At 62.8% G+C, this 24,040-nt stretch overlaps 1 long non-coding RNA gene across 1 annotated transcript in view; it reads left to right on the top strand.

Annotated features, from left to right (window-relative positions):
• LOC140696201 (uncharacterized) overlaps positions 1-23,763 on the top strand; it is a 33,050-nt gene extending 9,287 nt beyond the window's left edge. Inside the window, exons 2-4 of the long non-coding RNA XR_012072369.1 lie at positions 17,965-19,154; positions 19,758-19,892; positions 22,955-23,763. This is a non-coding gene — a long non-coding RNA (uncharacterized lncRNA). The remainder of the gene's footprint in view (positions 1-17,964; positions 19,155-19,757; positions 19,893-22,954) is intronic.
• The last annotated feature ends 277 nt before the right edge of the window (positions 23,764-24,040 follow it).

Genomic DNA, 24,040 nt, shown 5'->3' with positions numbered 1-24,040 from the left:
AAGAAGACAGGACTTCTGCCCAGCCTAGGGGTCCAGAGACTGTGGACAGGCCAGCGACAGAGAGAGCTCCATTCAAAACATCCTGCCCCCAACCCAGGACTCTCGTTTGCCTCGGTAACAGTGGTAAACATTTCGTGGATACGCCGCAGCTCAGCCTGCCGGTGCCTTCTGAATCCCTCACCCTGGTGAGGACACGGAGCCGGAGACCTCGGGTGGGCAGGGTCGCGGCGACCTTTGCACCTGAGACCTCGACCTGGGCAGACACCGATTCTGGAACAGGCTTTCCCCTCGCGGGAGCCAGGGCTCGGGGCCACCCGCGGCTCCCTGGCCGGCCAGGACCCGCCTCCTCGGTCCTCCGTCCTGAGGGCGGTGGAGCCGCCCTCCTTCACTGGTCACTCAACACAAAATTTGAGTAAAACTTAAAAATCAGTTTATGCCCATGAGTTCACCATGACATTAAAAGACCCCCAGATCGCCACCTTTGGAGGACAACAGGAACCAGCCCCTTGTGCGGGGGCCGCGTGTCCCCCCTTCCCCAGGGAGCTGCGCCCTGAGCGGCCCGCAGCGCACGGGGGCGTCTTGTTTCCGGTGCTTTTTCGGGGGGGGGTAATTAGGGTTATTTATCCTCAGAGGAGGGGCTGGGTACTGAGCCCGGACTTCACGTGTGCTAAGCACGCGCCCTACCGCTTGAGCTGCGCCCTCCCTGCCAGGGAGCCTTGTTTTTAGGGAAGGCGTTCCAGCTCGTGAGTGAAAGAGGACTTGTAGAGTCAGGATGTCGCCATTTTGCAATTCCTGAGGAAGTAGTAAGTGTGGGGAGTGGCAGCTGAAGACCTAAAAAGGGGTAATCAGACCGTCTGTGCCCCCGAAGAGGAACACGGCAGCCCCAAGGGTTGGCCGAGGGGACCAGGCCTGAGTGATGGAGCCCCCGGCCCCAGCTGCCGCCTTGCGGGAAGCCCGCTGGACGGGGCGGGTTGGCCGAGTGTGGTGAGGAGGTGGCCAGCGGCACCCAGGGTGTGGGGAGCCTGGCAGGGCGATGGGCCCCGTCCTCCCAGACCAACTACGTGGACACAGCAGGGATGGAGCAGCCCTGGCCTGTTTCCCCAGGATCTCCCCCACCCCCTGCCAGGGGCGCCTAGGGGGGTCCTGGAGGGAGAGCCCTGGAGAGGGAGGGCTCCCTGGCCTGTGGCGCCTGGGAATGCTCCATTCACAGTTCCACCGAGGCCACCCAGTGTTCCCGTCTCCGCTCCCCTCCCAAGTGCTGGCTGAGCCGCTCCTGTTCCAGGTGAGCAGGTCTGAGCCGTGATATCCTGAATTCCTGTCTCGGCAGGTTTCAGGGTGGCAGAACCTCAGGGCTCCACTGGGCCCAGGAAGAGGCACTGGCTTTGTTTGTGAGGCTTTTCCTGGTTCCGAAGACGGGGCTGACAACCTTGCAGCCCTCTACACGTGGGAGCTGAACCCAAACGAGTCCCGTCTGTAGCGCACCACGCACCTTCTGGGCTGGGTCTTGCCCCGGTGAGGCCCCCCTCCCGCTCTCCCTCTGCTCATGGTGTCCGCTCCCCGGGCCTTGGCTCGCTTGCTCCTCCTGGCTTTTGGAGAACCAATGGGGCTCTGAGCCCAGGGTGTGCTACCCGGCCCCCACCAGCGCGGACCTGGGTGCTGGGGGAGACGTCTGGAAAGGGAGGCAGCCAGGAGCGTTTTCACACCTGCTGAGTTCAGGACTTGCTGATGCATTTAAGGGGCGTCATAAGTGCTGGGAAGGGCTTCGCAGACCCCCTGGGGCACCGCCTCCTTTCCCAGGGGAGGGTCTTAGCCACCAAGGAGGTCCTAACTCAAGTGCACGCACTTACCCACAGTGCCCTTGACAATCAGCATTGCGGTCGCCATCCACAAAGTTGTGCCTTACGTTTCACACGTGCAAGTTTACTAAGCTGGGAAATAATTGGGTTTCCCTTAAAAGCTGTCAAAGGAAAGAAGAGAAAGTCAGGGAGGTGTGACACCTAAGGGGCGCCAGTCGCTTCCTGGGAACGTTCTTCTGTGCCGGGCGTGACCGCCCTGATGCGGAGGACTTGGGTTCCCAGCAGGCAGCTCTCTGCCATCCCACCCCAGCCTCAGCCCCAGGCATCCCGGCCCCCCGAGCGGCAGCTGCCACTTGGCCAGCGCCGACCTTCATCTGAGCCCGTGACTCCTCGGGCAGAGCCTGTCCCGTCTGAGCCCCAGTTGTAGACGTCTGCAGTCTTGCTGCAAAGTCCCTAAGTCGTGCTCAGTCTGTCCTCTGGGGCCAAGCCGGAGTCGCATAAGCCGCCCCTTGCTTTCCTGGCGCTCTCCCCAGGGTGACTGCCCAGCGTGGGGTGATGGTCAACAGCAGGGGGTCTTTGGAGGACGCGTCCAGCAGGACTCGGCTCCCCCTTTGCCGTCAGCGAGAATCTGGAAGGAAAACCCACTGGCGTGTGCAGGGCCACGGGGAAGGGGGCGCCTGGTTCAGAGGGCATGTCCTCCACCTGCACCCGGGAGACCCGGGGGAGCACTTGTTCAGAAAGCAAATAAAAACAGCCCAGTAGCGGGCCATCTCTAGGGGAATCTACAGCGACCAGGAGGCCAGTGGCTGCGGGGCGGGGGCCGGGGGAGCTGGGCGGCCGGCGGGGGGGGTTTCTCCTTGCGGTGACGGAAATATTCTGGAATCGACTGTGGTGACGGCTGCACGTGTGGTGACTCTACTAAGAGTCCCTGGACGGCACACGTTCTTTCGTCCCACCCCGGGAGGCATCCTTTACTTAAGCCGCCAGTGGGGCGGGGGCCCTTGGAATCGGCCCGTGTGCCTTGGATACATTTTTGACACGTTCAGTAGTTGCAGAGCCTCACATTTTTGAGGTCGTGGGATTCAACTCTTGGAAACAACTCGTGCTGTTTTAGAGCCAAGTCTGGTGAAGAACATCGAGGGACTGAGCTGGTCACTCCCTCGTCGGGTCACCGGTAAGTGTGACTTGTAAACGGTCTCTGCAGTTATTTCTGCAAGAGGAGTTCAAAATACGTTGTCCAAAGCAGTGTTGTTCAAATAAATTGCGACTTCCTCACGTGGTCCCTCCGAGGGACGCTGTTCATTGGGCACGTGGCTTGCCCCTGGCTGGAGAGGCGCTGGCCAGAGCTGGCCGGTGAACAGGGCGTCCACAGTGCAGGAGGTCTGCACTGTGCGCTTTCAGCGGGAGACTCGCACGGGGGCGGAATTACATCACAACCCCCAAGAAAGCCCCAAAGCAATGAAAGAGTCGGGCACCCTGGTTGGCGGGGGAAGGGTGCTGCTGTTGGCCCCGCTCACACTTGACCTTCTGCGCCCTGGGCCTCGGAGGTCTCCCCAGGCCTGTCCTGGCCTTTGTAACACTGTGAGGTCTCTGCTGAGGAGGAGCTGGTCCGGGGAGAGGAGTGGCGCGTGGGGCAGTGGAGCGGAGATGGGGGAGCTGCGAGGATGTGGTTTCAGTGTTGCCTCCTGGGAGAAGCCTTCCTCCCTGTCTCCGCAGTCCTTCCCCACCGCCCCATCCCCCGATTTCAAGGATCATCCTCCGAGCTGGCTCTGGGACCCAGTAAACGCTTGGAGAAAGTGAGGGCGAGCTCGTGACACATTTGCCCAGTGCCTTCCGTGCACCAGGCGGTGGTGATGCAGAGAAGGCACGAGTCCAGCCCTGCCCTGCAAGGGGCCACAGTGAACAGCGGGGCTCTGTGTGGTGAGGGTCGGCCACTACAGGCTGAGGTGAGGCTGGGAGCTTGGAGTAAGGCACTTCCAGGTTTTAATCCGAATCAGCGAGGGGCTGAGGAAGGGCTTTGAGTAGTAGAGGGGCAGGATCAGAGTTCCTCTCCCGTTCTGGGCTGCTGAATCAGGCAAGGTGGCCATGTACAGGTGTGTAAGTTGCTCACTGCACAAGAAGGGAAGAAGGACTGGGAGGCACAGGCTAGTGGAAAGGATGCGCCCAATCAGACAATGGCAGGGTGGGGAGGTTCCTGGAGGGCAATGCCAGGGGCGGGGAGCACACCAGGATAGGGAGCACACCGTGGTGGCCTGTGGGGGAGGGGATGGAGATAACAGGAAATAAATGACCACAATCCAAGGGAGGGATCACGTGCTGTGTGCTGAAAGTGCTGAGGATAAACAGAGCAAGGTCAGGGAGTCCGAGCAAAATGGACAGTGTCCCTGCTCAGGGAAGTCCTCTTTGGGAGGGTGACATCAGAACACAGAGCAGAATGATGTCTGGGAATGAGCCATTCCAACCCATGGGGGGAGGATGTCCCCAAAGTGAGGCAGCACGTGCAAAGGCACTGAGGCAGGAATGCTTGGCGGGTTCGGGATGCAGAAGGGAGGCCAGGCGACTGGAGTGTGGGAGCAGGTGAGGAGGTGGGGGCAGGGGGCAGGAGGGATGGCTGGACCCGGTGGGGGGCCTTCCTTCATTTTTCCTAGGAGCCATGGGTTGCTGTTGGAAGGTTTTATTTTAATTTTCTTCCCCCTTAGCAGAGGCACTGGGGATTGAACCCAGGACCTCATGCATGCCAAGCGTGTGCTCTACCAGGGAGCTACACCCCCTTAGTTTTGTTTTAGTAAATCTTTGACTTTGAAATAATTTCAAGGATACAGAAAAGTCGCCAGCGTAGCACAAGTTCCCCCGGCGCCCTGGCCCAGCCCTCCCCGAGGTGACACGGTGCCACAGCGGTTCTCTCACTCTCTCTCTCCTGTATTTTTTACGCAACAGTTGAGAGTAAGTTGCTGGCATGATGCCCTTGCCTGTAAATAAGCGGGTGTGTGGCTCCCACAACAGGATGCTCTCCTCCCCGAGCCAGCCCGGTGGTGGAAGCCAGGAAGCTGGCGCTGACACCCCGCTTCCACGCTCCCTGCAAACCGGGCTCTGGCGCCCCGGCTGACTCTGGAACACCTTCGCTCCGGCCCAGGATGGTTCGGAGGTGGCGGCTGCTCCACTCCGTCCTCGCGTGCCGGCTCTGATCCAGTTCTGTTCCTGTCTGTCTTTGTAATCGTGACCGCTGCGCAGCTGCCCTTGACCTTTGCTTTCTGATGTCTCCTCGTGGTTGGATGCGGTTGTGCCCTTCTCCCGGGAGCCCCACGGGAGTGAGCGTGTGTCCCTGTCCGTGCGCTGCCTCGGGAGCCCAGGTCTGTGCGTCCCGACCCAGTCGGACTGGTGTCGATCGGGTGACGAAGGTGCTGTTGGCGGGGCTCCTCCGCTGTGGTTAGCTTTCCCCTTCGGATGAGGAAGCGTCTGGGGGGAACCAGCGGTCTTGCCAGCAGTTTTAACGGCCCTGGGGATCAGAGGCAGGGACAGAGCCTCCCTCCCTCCCGGACAGGAGCTCATCAAGTCTCATCCACTCGGGGTGCTTCGCGGGCATCTCGGTGTGGGCTCCCTGGACAGCGGGGAGAGGACAGAGCAGCCTGGGCGAAGCGTGCGGCCTGGCTCTCCCCGGCCCCGCCGTGCGCCCCCGCTCTGTGACACGGGGCGTCAGCACTGGACTTTCTAAATCTACGTGCGCCTGCTCCTCCCTGCAGACCAGACCCCGTCTGTGTGGCTGCAGGGTGTGGAAAGCCCCTCGCTCGTGCTCCCAGAACACAGAACAGCCTTGGGGGTCAGGGGAGTTTCCCAGGTGACAGCTTTGGGGTAAATTTCATCCACCTGACACCCACAACCTGCCTGATGGCTCCCCCACTCCCCATCCTTTTGGCCTCTCCCTGGATTGCTCCTCATACTTGCGGAAGTTAAATCCAGCTGGCCCGCACGGCTGCGTGCCCCCCGCATACCTCCCAGGTCCCGGAGACAGCATCCTTCTAGTGGGGGAAGTGATCGGATCTCTGGTCTTAAAATATTTGCACTGCGTCCCCAACTTGTACAAGCAACGTAGGCTTACGGTGGAGAATTTGGGAGACAGGAAATCTGTAAAAAGGAAGTTGAAAGCACCACTGCTGGCCACCACTTCTAATCTGTTTGTGTTCCCTGGAGGCCTGGAGTTTTCTGCAGCGAAACAGTCTCCGGAAGCAGGGAAAAAGTGACCGGGACGGGGCTGGGTTGTGGGGACGCAGTGCAAGGACCCCAGGGGTCGCCTCACTCTGCAGCCAGTCAGTCCTGGGTTCGCATCGGGGCCGGCTGCGCAGTGGCTGAGGGGCCAGGGGAAGTGCCTCACGTCCATGCAGGAACAACGAGCCAACAGTCCCCCCGACCTGGGGTTTTGGGGACAACCCCACCATGTCACAATATGTTCGGAGTAAATGACCCATCAGTGACACCATTTCCTCTCCACCTGTTAAACTCTGAATGGCGCTCACTGTCCTCAGGGCGCGGCGGCAGGGGCCTGGCAGTTCCCGGGTTCCGTGGGCATCTCCCGCTGGGGCAGGGGGCGGCCCCCTGTGCCTTCAGGTTTCCAACCCGGGGTCTCCCAGGTCTCCCCTTCGCTCCCCCTCCATCGTGTTGCAGTGCAGCCTCTCTCCAGGCCCCCAGCCGGGCAGCTGGGGGTCCTGCAGCCCGGACCCGGGTGCCCAGAGGTCCCCTCCACCTTCATCTAGTGTGAAGCTTCCCCAAGGGATGGAGGGGACAGAAAGTCCACCCAGGTAGCCTGCTCTGTGCCCTGCTCTGGGGCCTACAGGCTCAGCCCCCACCCCCGGGGTCCCTCAGAGGCCAGCCCCCCGACCCAGAGTGTCTTCAGAGGGCCCCCTTCACCGAAGACCCAGGCCCGTCCTAGCTCTGTGCGGCTCCAGGGCCCAGTCCTTTCCGGAGGGCGGCCAGCCAGACGGCCACACTGGCCGGGGGGACTCCTGTTTCCGTTCGAGGACTGTTACCGGCTTCCAGAGCCCCTGCAGGAATTCTAACAGGTGGATCTTCAGGAGGGAGGCTCAGGGCCCCCAGTCCTCATTGTCAGTACCCCCCGCACCCCGTCTGCCCTCAGCGCGGTAAGGCCCCGGTGCTTCCTCCCAGCCTGCGTGTCAGGGGGTCCTTCCCAGAGCCCAGATCAGGGGAGAAGGGAGCAGGGGTGAGCTGGGCGACGGGGCGGGGCAGAGGGCGGGAGGGGAGGGGCGAGCATTGCAAATGTTCTCCTACAAACGGATTTACACTTTAATACAAAAGAACAGCTACATTTTATGGAAACTATCAAGCCTGTATTCCCTGTCAGTGAACTGGCTTAGTGAGGGGACACTTTACCTAGCAGTGGGGTGGATTAAGGGAGCCCGCGGGGGCGGGGAGCTCCCAGGACCAGCACCTCTAGCCTAAAGAGCTGGGAGAGAGTGGCCAAGCCAGGGCCCACAGGGTGGGGCCTGCGGATGGACAACGGCTTCCTCCCTCCCGCCCTCTGACCTCCTGCAGGGCCCTTGGCTGAGCCAAGCCCTGGGGACGCTGGGTGTAGGGGAGGCTGGGCATGGGGGGGGGGCGGGCGTGGGGGGGGCCGGAGGTGGAGGGGGCCGGGCGTGGGGGGGGCCGGAGGTGGGCCTGGCACAGTGCTCCCATATGGGCCGCCTGATGAGGTGCTGCGGATGAGGCAGTATTTTGGGAAGGAGAATGGCGTGTTCTTCTCTGTGCTCGAGAAAGATCAGCTGGCTGGCTGCGGGACACAATATGTTTGGGGTGATGGGACGAAGCCGGAGATAGTTGAGAGACCACCACCACGGTCATCAGGAGAAGCAAGGGGGAGGGGTGCGCTGAGTCGGGGATGGAGACGTGGGCAGGTAGCAGGGAGGCTGAGGAAGTGGACCTGTGGGACGGGCTGGCCAATTGGTCTGGGAGGATTGAAGGAGAAGCAGCAACACAGCTGCCCACATGGCCCGATGACAGCACGTTTGTGCTCAGAGGCTGGGCCGTCTCCTGGAGGGGGCCACCGCCTGATGGCCCGCACAGAGGGCTGAGGTCGGCTGCAGCTTTGGGCTTTCTCCTCAGACAGATCCCGCTGTCTCTCTGGGCCCGTGTCCAGGTCACCGTTCAGTGTGACCGGCCTCTCTCCAGGGCCCGTGCCCTGCGTGGCCCAATGCAGCCCTCAGCCTTTGCTGCACCCCAGCCTTAGCTCCGGGTCCCCCACACCTAGCAGCTCCATCTTTGATGCTCCAGTTCACTTGCCAGGGGTGGAATCTGGCTGGTGCAGGTCATTTTTCTGAGCCAGACTCCCAGTCGCAGGTCACCAAGCACCTTGTGGGTTGGCCGCCCGGGGGTCAGGTGTCCCCTCCAATCAGCTGGGCTTAGCCGGTAGACGGGCTGGGGGTGGAAAGACCGCCCAGAAGGAGTGGTGGCCATGCTGGATCATGAAGGCTGACCACTTGGGAAGTGCCAGTAAGTACATACTGGGTGCCTAGCAGGTACCAGGGACTGAGGGTGGCCCCGCTGGCCAGCTCCCTGTCCCCCACCGTCCCCCATCCCCACGAGGAGGTGTGCCATCCACACTGCCTCAAGCCAGGAACCTGGGTGGAGCTTGCACACGATGGTGTATCCTGCTCCTTTGCACAGACTTTGCTGTTCCTCCCATCAGCACTTTGCTGTTTCTGCCCCTCGACTTGGGGCTGGGCCGTGTGACTTGCCTCGGCCACTGGGACATCGGCACATGCACTGTAGGCAGAGGTTGGCATGGTCCTGTTCACTGAGGCTTGCTGACCTCTGTGGCCCTGAGACCACCAGGCGAAGAAGCCGAGGCTTAGCAGAGTGGAGAATGTCTGACCCCTGGGGCAGGGAAGGGCTGAGGTCCTCATCTTGGTCATCCAGTCACGAGCTGACCACAGATGCTTGAGCAAGACTGGTAGAAGGATGGCCCAGCTGAGCCCAGCCCAAACGGCTGAACTGTACAATGATGAGCAAACAAAATGGTGGTTGTTTTCAGCCAGTGGATTTGCGGTTGTTTCTTACGCAGCAAAAACTGACTGAAACAGAATTTGGAATCCAGAGGTGGGGTTGATGGTGGGGGTGGGCTGCTATCCACAAACTAACACACGTGGCATTAGTTTTGGGACCAGGCAGTGGACAGAAAATGGAAAAGTGGCAGAGCATCTATCAGCAAAGGCGAGAAAAATGGCCAAATGTTCACAGCGTCTGGAAACGCATTTAAAAAAGCCACGGCGTAGCCAATGGGAAAGTATGTAACACGGCAGCTTGACAACTGGAGAAAACGTCTGTCACTTCGAAGATAGAAAATGTGCCTGGTGAACCCAGAAGACAGAGAACGGGCCTGTGGGTTCAGCTGAGAGCTCTCTAGGTAACGTGCTGAAAGCGTCAGGCAGCTTCTGCCAGCTCTGTGACAACCGGGAAGAAGGGCGTGACCTGAAATGGAACCACGCCGTTTGCAGGGAGAATTTTGAGGAAATAGAGAGGAGCCTGGGTTGCAGGACTGGAAAATCAGGTAGTTTCCCGTTTCACATCTCTCCACCTGGCAAAACGTGACACAAGTGAGAAATGGCCACAGGGTAAAGATCAAGTCAGACACTGACTTACGCCGTTTATCAAGACTTTGGAAAGATTCTAAGAATCTGAAGGGACTTTCACATCCTGCCCGAACTGGAGGCGGCCTGTCTTGAGAAGAATGTTGGATGGGTGGAACTACAGTCAGGTTCATAAGCAATTCACAGAGTTTTCAAGAGAGTTGCGCTGACGGAAGCACCACATTGTGAGCCGAGACGGCTCGAGATGCACACAGGCTTCTGGGGACCCGACTAGTGGGCACCAGGGCGAGAAGGCCAGCCAGCTGCCAACAAGGGCCATTTCTCATGCAAGCGCAAAGGCCCCTCCAAGGGCAGCGCTCTGAGAGCCGGGGCTGCAGGCCACCCTGCTTTGAAAAGCACACTTCCCCGACGTGTCCCTTCCCTGGTCCCTCCCTTGTGCTTCCTGAGATGACCCTCAAGTGAATCTCCCACTCGAAGCTCGTGTCTCAGGGTCCGATTTCGGAAAAACCAGACTGTGATGCCGGCACCCTTATTTTGTCCTTTGCGTCGTGGAAACTCCCCTCGTGTTTTCCCCCAACTGTGAGGCCTGATGACTCTGGGGAGAAGGGCTGAGCCACCCAAGACCGGGCGAGAAAAGACGTGTGGACGGGGAGACTGAGGAGGCGGAGGAGTCTCGGGAATAAGATTTCGGGGACCCGCGGAGGGTTGTGGCCGGTGAGAAAGCCGGGCCAGGAGACAGCTCCGGTGCTTCAGGGCAGAGACGCCTGACATTCAGCTTCTAGTTGCTCTCTGTTTTGCAGTGTCACCTTCCACCGTTGCCCTAAACTTTCAGTAAGAGTCTGCTGCCCATAAAAAGGAAAAGTGCGGTGCTGGAGGATGAGTGTGGAGCATCCAACTTTTTTTTCAGGTAGACTAGTTGTTGAATTCCATCAAGACCCTTGTGATAAACCTCATGATTCATCCGTTCCTGCCCAGATGGGCCACGACGGATAAAGCTGCTGTGAACATTCTGACGCACTTCTCCAAGTGAACGTGTCCCCACGGGTTTGGGGGATGTACCTGTAGGAGCGGCGTGGCCAGGCCACAGGGTGGGCGTTCCTGCCCTGTTCGCAGACGCAGCCCGCGCCCCCAGGTGGCTGTGCCGCTCCCGGTCCCCGGCCGCGCACGGGGCCCGGGCGGCCCTGCGTTCCCGCCGACACCCGACGCTGCTGGTCTTTGTCCCCAGTGGTGCTCGTGGGTGTGAGGTGTCACTCCACCCTAGTTCCCTGTCACTTCCGTGGTCGCCCAGGAAGCAGGGCTGCTTTTCCTGTGGCTGGTGGCCGTCGGGGACACTCTTTGGGGAAGTATGTGTTCAGGTCTCTCGTCCGTCCCCCGTCACGTTAGCAGCGTGTTCTCCCTGGTGCATGGCAGCTCACTAAGTGATCTGGCCGCCACGTGCAGCTCTCTCCGCCTGCTCTCCAGCTCGCCTCTCCGTCCTCACCGGGCGCCTTCTGATGAACAGATGCGGAGAGCTTTGCTCAGTGCAGCTTTTTCAGTAGTTTTCCTTACGGTCAACTTTGTCGTCCTCTGCCCACTTTGAGGCCAGAAAGTTGTTTTTTTCAATATTATCTTTAAGAATGTATTGTTTTGCCTTCCAGGTTTAACTCTGCAGTCCACATGGATTGACTGCTGTGTGCAAGGGGAAGCACGGTGTCTGTATTTTTAGAAAACATGAGTATTTGATCACTCAGAACCAGCAATTGAAGAAATATCTCCTCAGTGCCCTGTGTGCCCCTCGGCCATGAGTCGGCATCCGGTTGTGTGGAGACCCCTGTCTGGGCACCACCTGTGCGGCCAGGCTGCGCTGTCTCGGTTTCCCAGCTTGGGTCTTCACGGCGTGTTCCCCAGCGACGGGCATCCGGACTTGGGGCGAGCGGGCAGCCCCCCTCGCGGAGCAGCCCGCCCCCCCGACCGGCAGGGTCCGCTCACCACCCGGTGGACGTCGGGCGTCTCCGTTTGGGGCCGTGACAAACAAAGCTGCCACAGCAAGGCACAGGCCTCAGCACGGCCAGGCGCCTTCTTTCCCCCGGGGGACAATCGCTGGGCTGCGGGGTGAGCTCACACGGAAGCGCCAGACTGTCTTCCGAAGCAGCCGCAGCGCTTTGTGCGCCCGCCGGCAGGGAGTGAGCGCGCCGGTCTCCGGGGACCGGGGACCGGGGACCGGGGCCGGTGGCTGTGCGCTGCGCTACTTCCGGGCGACCTTTGGTCTGTGGTCCCTCGCTTGTTACAAGCTGTTTAACTGTGAACAGATGTTTGAACGTACTGGATGCTTTTTCTTCGCTATTCAGATGGTCCAGTGCCGTTTCGCGTTGATTTTGTCGCTGCGGTGAAGGACGATGGCCTTCCCGGTGCCGAGAACCCGGAGCCCCTGGAACACAGGCCCGACGTTGGCCTCGTCCACCGCGTGCGGCTGGTTACTTGCCAATGTTAGGGACGCTTAGAACTTGTGTTTGCGTCGGTTCTGGTAAGTCGGGTTTTCTTAGAATTCGCCGCTGGCTTCAGTTTCCCTCGCGGACGTGGGGCGGCGCAGGCGTCACGCCGGGGTCGGCCGCGAGGCCCCCTTTCAGCTTTGGCACGGTTATTTGTAGCTCCTCTCTCTCTCTCTCTCTCTGTTTTTTTCTGTATCAGCCTGTTCGCTGCGGATTTGTGAATTGTGTTAGTTTTGCAAAGACTTTGCCTTTGTTGGAAGCTTCTAGAAAGGCCTGTAAGTCTCACCAGTCTCCACTATTATCTGTATTATTCCTCCGCTTTGCTTGGGTTTCCTTACTGTTCTTCGTCTAGTTTTTAAGTGGATGCTCAGCTATCAATGCTCAGCATTCCTTCCTAGTTCTTGAATACTTTTTTTTCCCATGGAGGCACTGGGGACGGAACCCAGGACCTCGTGCGCGCTAAGCCCGCGCTCACCACTGAGCTGCGCCCTCCCCAACCTGACTTCATTTTAAAAAGAAAAGTCACCGGGCGCCTCCCTTTCTCCTTTCCCGTTGCTGAGAATTAAATAATTGCTGATTTTTATAAAGCCCTTGAGGGGAGGTAACTTTTCCCCTCTGACACTTCACAGAAGAGCGAAGGTCAGCTCTCCCTGTTGGAAGAATCTGGGCCGGGTTCTGGAAGGTTCTGGATGCTTCCAGAACCTCGTGTAGTTGGATGTGAGGGAATCCCCCCGAGACGGGGAAGGGAGCCTGGGGCCCAGCGTGCCATCTCCTGGGGACGAGAGCTCGTCGGGGACCTGGTGCGTGACAAGTGAGCCTGCGCCGCCCGGCCCCTCCGCCTCCCTTGAAGCAGTCAGGCTCCTGGCGAGTCAGCGGCTGTCTCTCTGGTGGCGACGCCCCTTGGCGGTTTAGACTCCAGATGAAAGGCTCCGGGCTAGGCCTGCCCTCCCAGGAAATCCATTCAAACCGAGTCTGGGGGAGGAGGCTGTGGAAACGTGTCAGGCACGACAGGGTCCCATCAGGACGGTGGGAGGACGTCCCCGTGAAGACTCGGGGTCTCTGGGCCCGGGGTCCTCAGCCGGACGATCGACGGAGGCCTTCCCCACGTGCAGGGGCAGCCGAGGGAGGTGCAGAAGCACCGAGTCTGGGAGAGGCGTTTGCTCGAGGTCAGCGGTGCTGGACGGGCGGGGCACGGCCTCCCAGGGGACACGGGGTGGAGCCTGGAGACACCACCGGTTGTCACAGGGTGGGAGGCGCTGCCCCTCACCCACAGCGGGTGCGTGGACAGGAGTGCTCCAGCGCCGACGGCAGGGGACCCCGATTAGACGAAGCGCTCGGGGAAAGGAAGTGGGAATCCGGTTTTGGCAGAAGATAGCACAGGAGGTTTCCCAGTTTTGTGTAAAAATCTCTCTTATGAAGGGCAGAGCCCCCTCCCCGGACTACCGTCCCTGCAGCACCTGCTGCTTGATTTAAGGCCACGGGAAAATTAACTGGTTTATATGTTCCAACCTGAAGGCACGTTTCTGTTGGTGGATGCACACGTCTGGTGCACAGAAGATGCTCAGTAAACGTCTGTGGAATGGGTAAAGCGGCTGGCTGGGGCGAGAGGCAGAAGGGGTGGCCAGGGAGCCACGTCCCCGTCCGCAGAGCTGGAGGGCGGCTTCGCGGTTGGTGGGTGTGGGTGGTCCTCGGCCAGAACGCCTTGAGGAGGCCTGGGGGTGGTCAGCCTTCGGGTCCAGGACAGGGTGCCACCCCCTCGGGCTCCTCCTGGAGGAGGATGACGCAGCCGGGCGTGAGAAGCAAGCCCGCAGCCCCCGCGCCCTCCCAAGGCACTTTCCAGCTTCAAAGAGAGAATTAAAGATGCTCCTTGGAGCAGCAACTTTTATACTTCAGTGCAAATATTTCCCTCCGCTAGATGCCTTTTAAGAAGGTCTGTTGCCTGCCTCAGAGAGGAGCTTGTTAGGAAGTGATAATTCTGCCGTCCGCCCAGGCTTGTAAACCCCCCTGCAGCCGGCGGGAGCCAGGACCACGGCGGAGGGCGGGACGCGGGCAGCAGCCAAGACGTGTGTGGGAGGCTGCAAAACCCGGCGTGTGCGTGTGTCGTGTGCGTGTGTGCCTACGTGTGCATGTGCATGAGTGTGCGTGTGCGTGTGGGTGCGAGTCCACACTGAAGGGGGAGTTTCCATCTGGGTTGCTGATGTCACAGGTCGGTGTCAGCCCGCAACGCCTCCTTCCCCTGGCCACGTGGAGAAGGTTCGCCTGCAGAAGGAGGGGAGAGGCCGCCAGAGAGAGACAGAGAGACGGAGACCCCCGACCACCTCTCCTTGGTCTCTGGGCCCAGCCTGAAGCTGCCCCGGCCCTGCTGGCACCTGCCTCTCTGGGAGAAGCTGCTCTGGGTCCTGTTTCTGCCCCTCTCAGTGGAAACTTCTGTCCAGCAGAGATTCCCAGCCGGTTCCGTGCTTCCTGAGAACCCTGGCCTTCGCACGGGCGAGCGCAGATGTTTGCAAGACATGAGGTTTTACACAGAAACGATGTCAACTTGACGTTGTTCAGACTGGAGGACATCGGACGCCGTCACTCGGTGAAGAGCCTTACTGGCGGTCCGGTTGTCTGCCTCTCAGGAACGCGCCCCTCAGCCCTAACTGAGTGGGGGGAAGCCGTCGCGGTCGTCTCATGCTCACGGAGGTCCTGGCGCTCAGGGATTTGGGCTGGGGGCAGCAGGGTGGCTTCGCCTCTGCTCCGTGTAGTCTGGGCCCTGCAGGGACGTGCCCGTGAGGGAGGCGGCCTGAGGCCGGACCGTCACGGGGGCTGAGGGCGGGGCTCCGGGCGCTGCCGACCAGAGCGGGTCTCTCCGCGGGGCTGGGCTTCTCCAGGCGCGGCGGCCACATTCCACTCCAGCGAGCCGATGGCCTCCGACAAGTGTCTCCCCGCCGGCCCCTCCCCGGCTCCCGCTGGACGAGCCACCACAGCCGGCCCACCTTCACGGAGGTGACGGAGACCCCGCCCTCGGGGGGAGGAGCTCGGTGGCTTGGGCCGCGTGGTATAGCCGCTGCCCCGAGTCCCTGAGACCTCCCCAGGGCCGGGGCGCAGCCTCGCGCCCACACGTCTGAGGAAGGAACAAGCTTGTGTCCCTTGTTTCTGGGGCACGAGGGGTGCATGGCGAGACCCGAGCCCCCGGGAAAGCCCGCAGCTCCCCAGGGCCGCAGCCGGGCCAGCGCGCACTTAGGGAAAAGTGAGTGGAAGTCACAACACAGAATCCGCCTTGCAAGCACGTAACCCGGCGGCAGTTAGCGCACTCGCCGTGTCGCTCGTTCCGAACCACTTCGTCACCGCAAGAGGACGTCCTGCGCCCGTGAAACGGTCACGCCCGCCCTGGCCCCAGACCGCCGCTCCCTCCGTCTCTGGATTTACTCCTGCTGAGGACTTGACGTAACCGGAGCCGGACGCTGTGGGGCCTCTAGTGTCACCGTGTTTTTGAGGCGCATCCTTGGGACCTGGGGAAGGGCGTCCCTTCCAGGGCCGAGCGAGAGCCCCCAGTGTGGACGGCCCGCGTCTGGCTCACCGCTCGTCAGCGGGGGCGCGGGGGCTGTCCCGCACTTCGGCTGCTGTGAGCACTTGCGCAGACGTTTTGGTTTGAAGGCCTTTTCAGTTCTTTGGGGAAAGCGCTCAAAAGAGAGGGAGAGAAGCCGACGGTCAGCGTGGGGAATGGAGTGAGGGGCGCTGTTTTGGGGCAGCCCCCCCGAGCCAGTGCTGACCGTGCCCCTCGGAGAGAAAGGGCAAACCGGCCGTCCTCCCCCGGCGCCCCCAGGCCACTTGTGTGGGAAAAGGAGCCTAGACCCTCTTGCAAACTCTCCCAAGAAATCACTTCTGTTTGGCTGGAGCTGGAGGTGCCCAGAGAAACCAAGGTCCCTGTTCCGTCCCCGTGGCGGGCTGGCCTGCTGGGCAGGGCCTGGATGGCCACGGACGGCGGCTGCCGGTCTGCGTGGCCCGGGCTGTCCAGGGTTTCCTACTGGGTGACCATGGGCCCCTCTACGGGGAGTCACGGAGATTAGTTGCGCCAGCCATTGGGACCCTCGTGGGAGCAGAAAGAGCCTTTGGGGGAGGGGCCTCTTGCCCCCCACCACTGTCAACTCTGAAGCCAGGAGACCCTGTGGGCTGGGAGGTGGCAGAGCCGGTGGCCCCCTGGCCTGGCTGCTGAGGAGGGCCCGGGGACCCTGGTCTGAGCTGTGGGGATGCTGAGGATGCTGCAGACAGGTGGAGCTGGCGTGCTACCGGACCCACGCTTATCCACGTCCTTGCCAAACGTTGGAGGGTGCCAGGCAGGTTCTGGGGTCGAGCTGCCGGTCTATAAAGTCTCCCCCAGGCATCCAGAGAGCCGGGAGGAGCGGGAAGGTAGCAGGAGCCTTCGCTTGCTGTGTGTCTGTACCCCACTGCTGTGGACAGAACTGTGTCCCGCAACAATGCACTGAAGCCCTACCCTCTACGTGACCGTGGTGGAGATGGGGGCCTGGCAGCAGGTAACTGAGGTTAAATGAGGTCACGAGGGGGCCCTGATCCGACAGGGCTGGGGTCCTGGTGAGACTGGGGAGGAGGTGGGGAAGCATACAGCTCAGCGGCAGAGCACGTGCTCAGCGTGCCTGAGGCCCTGGGTTCGAGGCCCAGCACCTCCTCTAAAATAAGGAAGTGACTAAACCTAATCACACCCCCCAGAAGTAAAATGATTGAAAAAATAAAAAGGAAGGAGAGACCCTGGAGAGAGCTCTCTCTGCAGACCGAGGAAAGGGCACAGGGAGGGTGAGCATCTGCATCCCAGGAAGAGACATCACCGAAACCACGCTGGCAGAAACCGCGAAACTAAACTGCCGTGGCCGGAGCCAGCCGCCTCTGGCCTCGGGTCTGGCCGCCCGAGCAGGTGAGTGCGCTGCCTTCTTGCAGGAAGAACCTCTGGCAGCCGGAGAGCCCTGGCCGCTTACGCTGGTCTCCCCGGAGCCAGGAGGGGCCCCACCGCCTGCAGGGCTGGGCGCAGGGGAGCCGAGGGTCCGAGCCTACATTTGTTTCCTATTTCATTCGTCCTGGGTATTTCTGCATTCATTTGATTTCTAAAACTACGTGGAATGTTAAAAAAGCCCTCTGGATCCCTGAGTGTCTTGCGTCCCCTTAAGTTATCCCGGCCTGGCTGGCCTCAGCCCGTACCCAGCTCCGCTTCTGATGCTGCTGGTAACCTGGGTCCAAGCAGCTCGAGCTCCTGGTTGACAATGGGCGTGTAACTGGCCCGGACCTTCATGTTAGTTTGGGGTGTGCGGTGTGGTTACTCACTATCCGTACCTACTGGAGAACGCCTGTCTCTGTACGTGGTTACAACATTTTTATTTTCTCGTGATGAGAATTTTTAAGACCTATGCTCTTGGCAACTTTTGAACATACACCATAGCGTTACTGAGGATGGTCTCCGCGCTGGACGTTACGCCCCTGGGACGGACCCACGGCTGCCCCCTTCACCGCTGGCTCCCGTCCTTCTGAGCCCCCCCGGGCGTGGAAGCGCCTCTCCCGCAGAAATGCCCGCCGTGCCCGCTGGGTGCCAGGACTCCGCCGCCCAGGAGGTGGGCGCGGGAGCGGAGTGTCCAGCAGGGGGCAGCCACGCCCTTCCTCTGATCAGCATGAAGCATCTCCGTCACTTAAATGCTTGAAAAATCAGTCCTGCCCCCTCTGCCCGCCCTGGGGAGGCCTGGCCACGAAAGCTGGGCACAAAACACCCCCTTTCCTGGTCACTCCCTGCGCTGCCCATCGGCTTCTGTTTTTAAAAAGTGCGTTTGCCGTTTCTCTCGTTCTTAGCCATCGCCCCCGGCGGCCGAGGGGCGGATGTTCCCCCTCGGGCGCTCTGCCTGCCTGAGGCCGCAGCCCCCGCCCAGGCGGCCGTCTGGATGAGAGGCGCTGCGGTGTCCCGCACACCCCTGATGCTGACGGTGACCGGGTGGGAAGAAAGTGCAAATAGCTCGCCAGTCATTTCTGTGTCACTTACACGTTGGAATTGACAGTAGCTCGGCTGTGCCGGGCTAAGAAAACACCACCAGAAGTCACTCCACCTGTCTCTTTCTGCCGTTTCAGATGCAGCTCTGTCTGGGCCTCGGGACAGCGCCTTGCAGTGTGGCCCTTTGTCAGTCTGGGAGGGACAGGAGGCCAGCGGGGGCAGCGCTGCGCGGCCCCGGGTCGGTGTGACTGACGGAGCCCTTGGGCTGCTGGCCCGGTGCCAGGGGCCAGCCCTGCCTGCGGGATTCTGGCCGTTCCTGCCTCTCAGCGGCCAGTCTGGTGGTACCAACCCCACCCTGATCCCCTCCGCCTGCGGGAGGTGTGGACGGCATCCCCAGGGCTGGTCCCTCCCTGCCGCAGACGGGGCACGTCGGGCTCACGTTGTAAAGGTGAACATCCACACGCCCTGATGCCTGCGAGGCTCTGGAATGGGTACGTGATGTGTGCAAAAAGCAGGAGGCACGCAGGGCCCCGGGGCCGCAACAGCGACGTCACCCAGCCGGAGACGAGCGCAGCCAGAGCTTGCCGTGGGCGGCAGACAGCATGGCCGCTGGCCTCAGCACGCCTTTGGACTGATAAACTCTTCACAGAAACCGAAGGGAGCAGATGAGCGCATGGCGAAGGCTGGCGTCTGTCTGGTGGGGAGGAAGGCGGGGAGGGGGTTCGAGAGGGCCCGCAAGGTTTGGGGTGAAAGGTGTTCATGTCGTGATTAACAATCACGCAAGTAAACACTCGAACAAACCCACAAGTGCAGGAAAGGAGGCCACAGGCGGGTAGTGGTGGGGCGTCCCGGGCCCAGGCGGCCAGGGGACAGGAGTGCCACCCTCAGCCCGCAAGCCTGGCACCTGCTCAGGGTTCAATTCAGGACGACAAGATACGGGAGCAGGCACCGGCTGCCCCATCGCGCGATCACTTGTCACGTGTTGCCCTCCCGGCTTCCCTGGAGGCCAGCTCGGCGTCCACGGCGGGGGACCTGGCGCAGAGCGAGGCCTGGCCGAGCCCCGCGGTCGGAGGTCTGCCTGTCCCTCAGGCCTCTCCTGAGCCCCGTTCACAACATGGAGACGACTTCTGGGCGCAGAGGCGCTGGGTGAAGAGCACAAACTGCTGTCGAAGGGTTTCTCAGGCCTCCCCGTGTTTCCCCTTCCATCATTATTGAAATTGTTCGCACCTTTTCCCGCCCGGTACCAGCTGATGGAAGGCCGCCAGCTTCTGCTTTTCTGGAAAACCCGCTTTGTGAGCGTCCGGTTCTGACCCACTCATGCACACAGGTATAAGCTCTTTATTAGTTGAATGACTTTCTGCCCCTGAGCAGGGGAGAGAGCCGGAGGACGGGTGTGGGAGGAGGCGGGGCGGGCCGGGGCGGGGACGAGGTGGCCCGGAGCTGGGCAGGGCACGCCCTTCGAGTGCTCGGAGGCACGTGTTGGAAGCATCTCCCCGTGGGCTTCTCAGAAAACCTGTCTCGGGATGTTAACAGCCTGGCTAGAAGAAAAAGAGCTCGCTAAGCCTGGGGAGCGCTGCTTCCATACATCCCGCACTCGCGCCTTACGGTGGGGCAGAGTGCGGAATTTCTCAAGTTTTTTGACCCGAGGGATGTTCTGTGAAAGGCACCTGAAGAAGCCAGCCTGGAAACGCCACCCGCGGTGGCCCCTGCCCACCCTGGTCTCTGGAGGGTGGTGCCCGTGGCGCCCGTGTGACGGCGATGATGGGCCCCACCCCCGCCTGGCTGACCAGCTGGCCCTGCCCAGAGCGGGGCAGGGGCAGAGCTGCTGGCTTGCGAGGGGCCAGGGTGGGCGGCGCCCCCTTGGTGACGGCGAGTGTTCCCGCGGGGCCCCCGCTTGCTCGCCACCCTCATGCACCCCTTCTTCTTCCAGGCCTCGAGCTCCTTCACCAGGAGTCAGCGCTCTGGTCTCCACCCCTGTGATGGTGACACCACCGCCCGATTTTCAAAGGCAGACACGCAGGCCCAGGCCGGGGCCAGGCCCAGACAGTCTGTCCAAGGCGGCACGGTGAGTGCCCTGGGAAGGGGATGGGCGCCGTCCAGCTCCAAGTTCTCGCCACTGCTCCCCCCGGGGGCTGCCCGGTGACCGCCCGGCTTGACTGGAGGCCGGGGCCCGGAGTGGGGTGGGGTGCCGGGGCCGGCGGGCCCTCTTTGCATTGCCTGCTTCCCAGCGTGGGGGACGTGGCTGTGGGCCTGGGAGCCTCTGGGCTGAGGGCTGCTGGTGGGGCTGCCTGTCGGCAGAGCGCCGTGGGCTGGCTCTTGGCCGGCCCAGACCCGGCCCTCTCGGTCCCCTTACTACTCAGCAAGAGGGTGTGTCGGGTGCCGGAGCCCCCTGAGCAGCAGTGCGCAGTGTGGGCACTGACAGCGGATGAGGCTGCTCTGGGGTGTTGGCCAGTCCTGGGCTCGGGGCAGTCTTGTCGCCTGTGTGGTCCCGGCAAAGGCCGTGCCTCTGGAACCTGCTCAGCTGCCCTTGTGGGGGCACTTGGCCCTGCAGCCTCTGGGGCAGAGGCTTTCGAGGGGCTGGAGTACCGCTGGGGTCACTCCTCCCAGACGCAGTCAGGGCCCTTTCCCCCAGGGTGGGGCCGGGCGTCAGGGGCCTGCTGGCACCCCTGGGAGGACTTGGGTGCAGGGATGTGTCCCTGGGGGCCTGGGTCTGGCCGGCCCTGCTCTCTGTGAAGCTGCCTTGCTTCTGGGCTCGGTTCCTCGGGTCCGATCAGGAGCGCTCAGGGTGCCTGCCATGCTGGCTGGTGGGGAGTGACTGAAAGGTGAGGCTGTCTGGCATTGGGCCCGAGCCCTCCAGGCCTGGAGCTGAGCGCACCGGGATGCCGGGGGTGCTCCCCCTAAAACCCGAGGGCCCTGGAGTAATCAAACAAGGCAGCGTGGCCAAAAGCACCCAGCACCTGGCCTGAAGGAGTTAGCACAGATTGGGGGTGAAATGCCCCAACCCTGGTCCTGGGCACTCCAGGGCAGGTCTGGTAGAGGCCAGGATGGGGCCTGCATGCGGGTGGGGGAGGGCGGGCTTGATTCCCAGCTGCCCCCTTCCCCAGGCCGCCCCCTTCCGCAGGTCCCCCCCCTTCCCCAGGCCGCCCCCTTCCGCAGGCCGCCCCCTTCCCCAGGCCGCCCCCTTCCGCAGGCCGCCCCCTTCCCCAGGCCGCCCCCTTCTGCAGGCCGCCCCCCTCCCCAGGCCGCCCCCTTCCCCAGGCCGCCCCCCTTCCCCAGGCCGCCCCCTTCTGCAGGCCGCCCCCCTCCCCAGGCCGCCCCCTTCCCCAGGCCGCCCCCCTTCCCCAGGCCGCCCCCTTCCGCAGGCCGCCCCCTTCCCCAGGCCGCCCCCTTCCCCAGGCCGCCCCCTTCTGCAGGCCGCCCCCCTCCCTAGGCCGCCCCCTTCCCCAGGCCGCCCCCTTCCCCAGGCCGCCCCCCTTCCGCAGGCTGCCCCCTTCCTGAAGCTTGGCTTCCACAGGGCTGCCTCTTCTTCCCCACCCCATCACCCCTACTCCTGCTCTGGACCCCACGACGGCCCCTCCCCAGGCAGCACTGTCCCCAGGCCACCAGAGTCCTCTCCCCAACCCACCACGTCTGTCCTCTGCTCAGACTCCCGCAGCTCCTGCACTCAGGTCTCCCAGAATGGTCCCTGCTGAACCCCCCCATGGGATCTTGTGACCCTCGGCCACTTCTGCTGTCCCTCCCCCCACCTCTGCAGCCCACCTAGCCTGGTGCGTCCCCCCCACAACCCTGGCTTGGGTGGGGTGCACCCCTCCTTCGGGCCCCATGAGACGCCACGCACATCCCTCTGCTGGGTGACCGCACGGCTCAGTCACGCATCTATCTCCCCAGACCGGGCGCTCTGTGGGCCGGGCTGCTAGCCCGCTTCCTGGCGGGGTCTTGGCACGCGGCGGGCACTTGGTAGAATGCAGGCTGTATAACGTGTGAACGACGACCCTAAGGTTCAGATTCATGGCTGCCCTTAGACGGGGACCTTTGAGGTCATGTCCTCAATGTGGGCCCCCCACATCTCGCCACCTCTGAGTGGGCGCGGCATCCCCTTTCCCCCTCCATCTGCCCTCTTGCCGTCAGAGCCTGCTTCCCGCGCCCCAAGCCCCTGTGTGGGGTTGGGAGAGGGTCCCTGTTCTGCCGCCGCCCAGAGTAGGGGGGTGATGCCAGCCTGCGGCTGTCCACAAGGGGGCGCTGGGAGCCCGAAGGTGGTTGGGAGGCGAGGGGGAGGTGGCGGGGAGCAGGCCTGCTAGGAGGCAGGGCGGGGAGCCGGGCCCTGTCCCCCAGTCTGGCGAGCGTGCCCGTACACGTGGCACGAGCAGGCGTGTGCAGATGTGGGCTTATCTACGGCACTCGGAAGGCCTGGGAAGGGTGGGCGGGGGGGGCCTCTGTACCTGGAGGGCGAGAGCCGGGGGAGCACCCCTGGAGCTGGTCCAGCCCAGGGAGAGGGACTGGGAGGAGGTGGGTGGTGGCGGGCGGGCGGAGGAGGTGTGGAGGTGACCTGAGCGTCTTTCTGAAGCCGAGGCTGAAGCTCCCTAGGAGGCAAAGAAAACCTGGAGCAGGAGGGGAGAGAGAAGGGGCCGGGCCGGGCTGGAGAGGCTGGGCTGCAAGGGGCGAGGGGTGCGGCTGGCTGGGGTGAGACGGGCAGTGGGGTCCTCCCGGGAAGCAGGTGGTGCAGGCGGGGTGGAGACACGCTGGGAGCTGGCACAGATGAGGGCACACCCAGGGGGCCGGCCTGGGGTCAGCCCTCTCATGCAGAGGACGCCAGTGACGGTGCCCACCTGTGGCGTGGCGTGAGGGCTGCTCGGCCCATGGGCAAGCCCAGAGGCTCGGGAGGGGCTGCCATCTTCCCCAGGGGAGGGGCACAGGGGTTGGTCCTCACCCTTCACAGCCATCCCACCCCCAGGGTGTGCCCCCAGCACACCTGTCCTCCTCTCTGGTCACACTGCCACGCCCGCCGGCCCAGGACGTCCCTCTGAGGGCCCCGAGCTGCCCCCGCTACGGGCTCCCTGCACAGCAGCTGGGAGCACTCGGCCTCCACCTCTGAGACCCACCCTGACCATCAGTCCTGCCTCCGCCCAGGTCCACCTGCTGCGGTCTCAGCATCCCCTGCCCCGCCCCGCCCCACCGGCCTCTCCAGCCTTTGGGGCCGGTCTCAGAAGTCATGTCCTGAGGGCAGTTTCCCGGCCCACCTGCTGCCAGCGCCTGCGTCCCTCCCAGTGGCCGGGAGGTAACCACAGAGCCACGTAACCGCGCGCCCGGCGAGGTGCGCCCCGCGGAGCTGCGGGGCCCCCTCCAGGGATGCTGCAGGAGCGCTGTCCGCTGAGGGTGGAACAGCTCAATCCAGGGGAAGAAACGAGCCCTGAGGCTCTGTCCTCACCATCACTCCCACCACGAGCCCCGTCGCAGACCACTGGCCACGTTACGAGAGAGCGGACCTGCGCTCACCAGCCCGTCACCTCCTCAGCAGGCGGCTCCTCCAGGAAGCGGGGAGGGTCATCGCAAAGCGCAGGCCACCACAGCCAAGGACGGAACGCGGACGGGGCTGCCGTGAGGTGCTGAGGCTGAGCGACGGGCCTGGGGTCCGCTGCAGCGGCGCCCTGGCCCCCCGGCCAGGAGCGTGCTGTTCCCGTGACGGACTCGGCACCGGGCGGCGCGGCTGAGACAGCACCAGGCTCCCCGCCGGCAGGACGCCTTCCGGGCGGAAGGCGATGTGTTTTAATTTGTCCCACCTGACATGATATCCCCCTACCCGCGCCTCGAGAAACTGGGTCGCCAGCCAAGCTGCCTCAGAGCCACAGTCCTTTCCCACACAGTGGCCCTTGTCTTCTGATCACCCTGAGGGTCCCCATGGGGCTGACCCCCGGACATCCGGTCTGGTGCTCAGAGAGGTCCAGAGACGGACGGGCCCTGGGGAGCTGCAGGGCGGCCCCGGGGAGCTGCAGGGCGGCCCCGGAGCAGAGCTCTCCAGCCTCAGAGAGGGGTGGTCTCCACTCCTGCACCTCAGGGGAGGGGGAGGGGGAGTGCAGAGGGGAAGGGGCTGGCCCGGGGCCACGCGGCGCACTCCAGCTGCGCCGGTGCTGGAGCCCTGCCTCCTCATGCTGTGGGCGTAAGGACCCGTGACCCGCACCCCCGCCCCGGTCCTGCGGCCACTCGCCAGGGCCTCCC

Source organism: Vicugna pacos, chromosome 4, assembly GCF_048564905.1.
Source record: "Vicugna pacos chromosome 4, VicPac4, whole genome shotgun sequence".
Lineage (NCBI taxonomy): Eukaryota > Metazoa > Chordata > Mammalia > Artiodactyla > Camelidae > Vicugna > Vicugna pacos.
The sequence above is the reverse complement of the archived record's forward strand: the minus strand, read 5'-3'. Positions and strand labels throughout refer to the sequence as shown.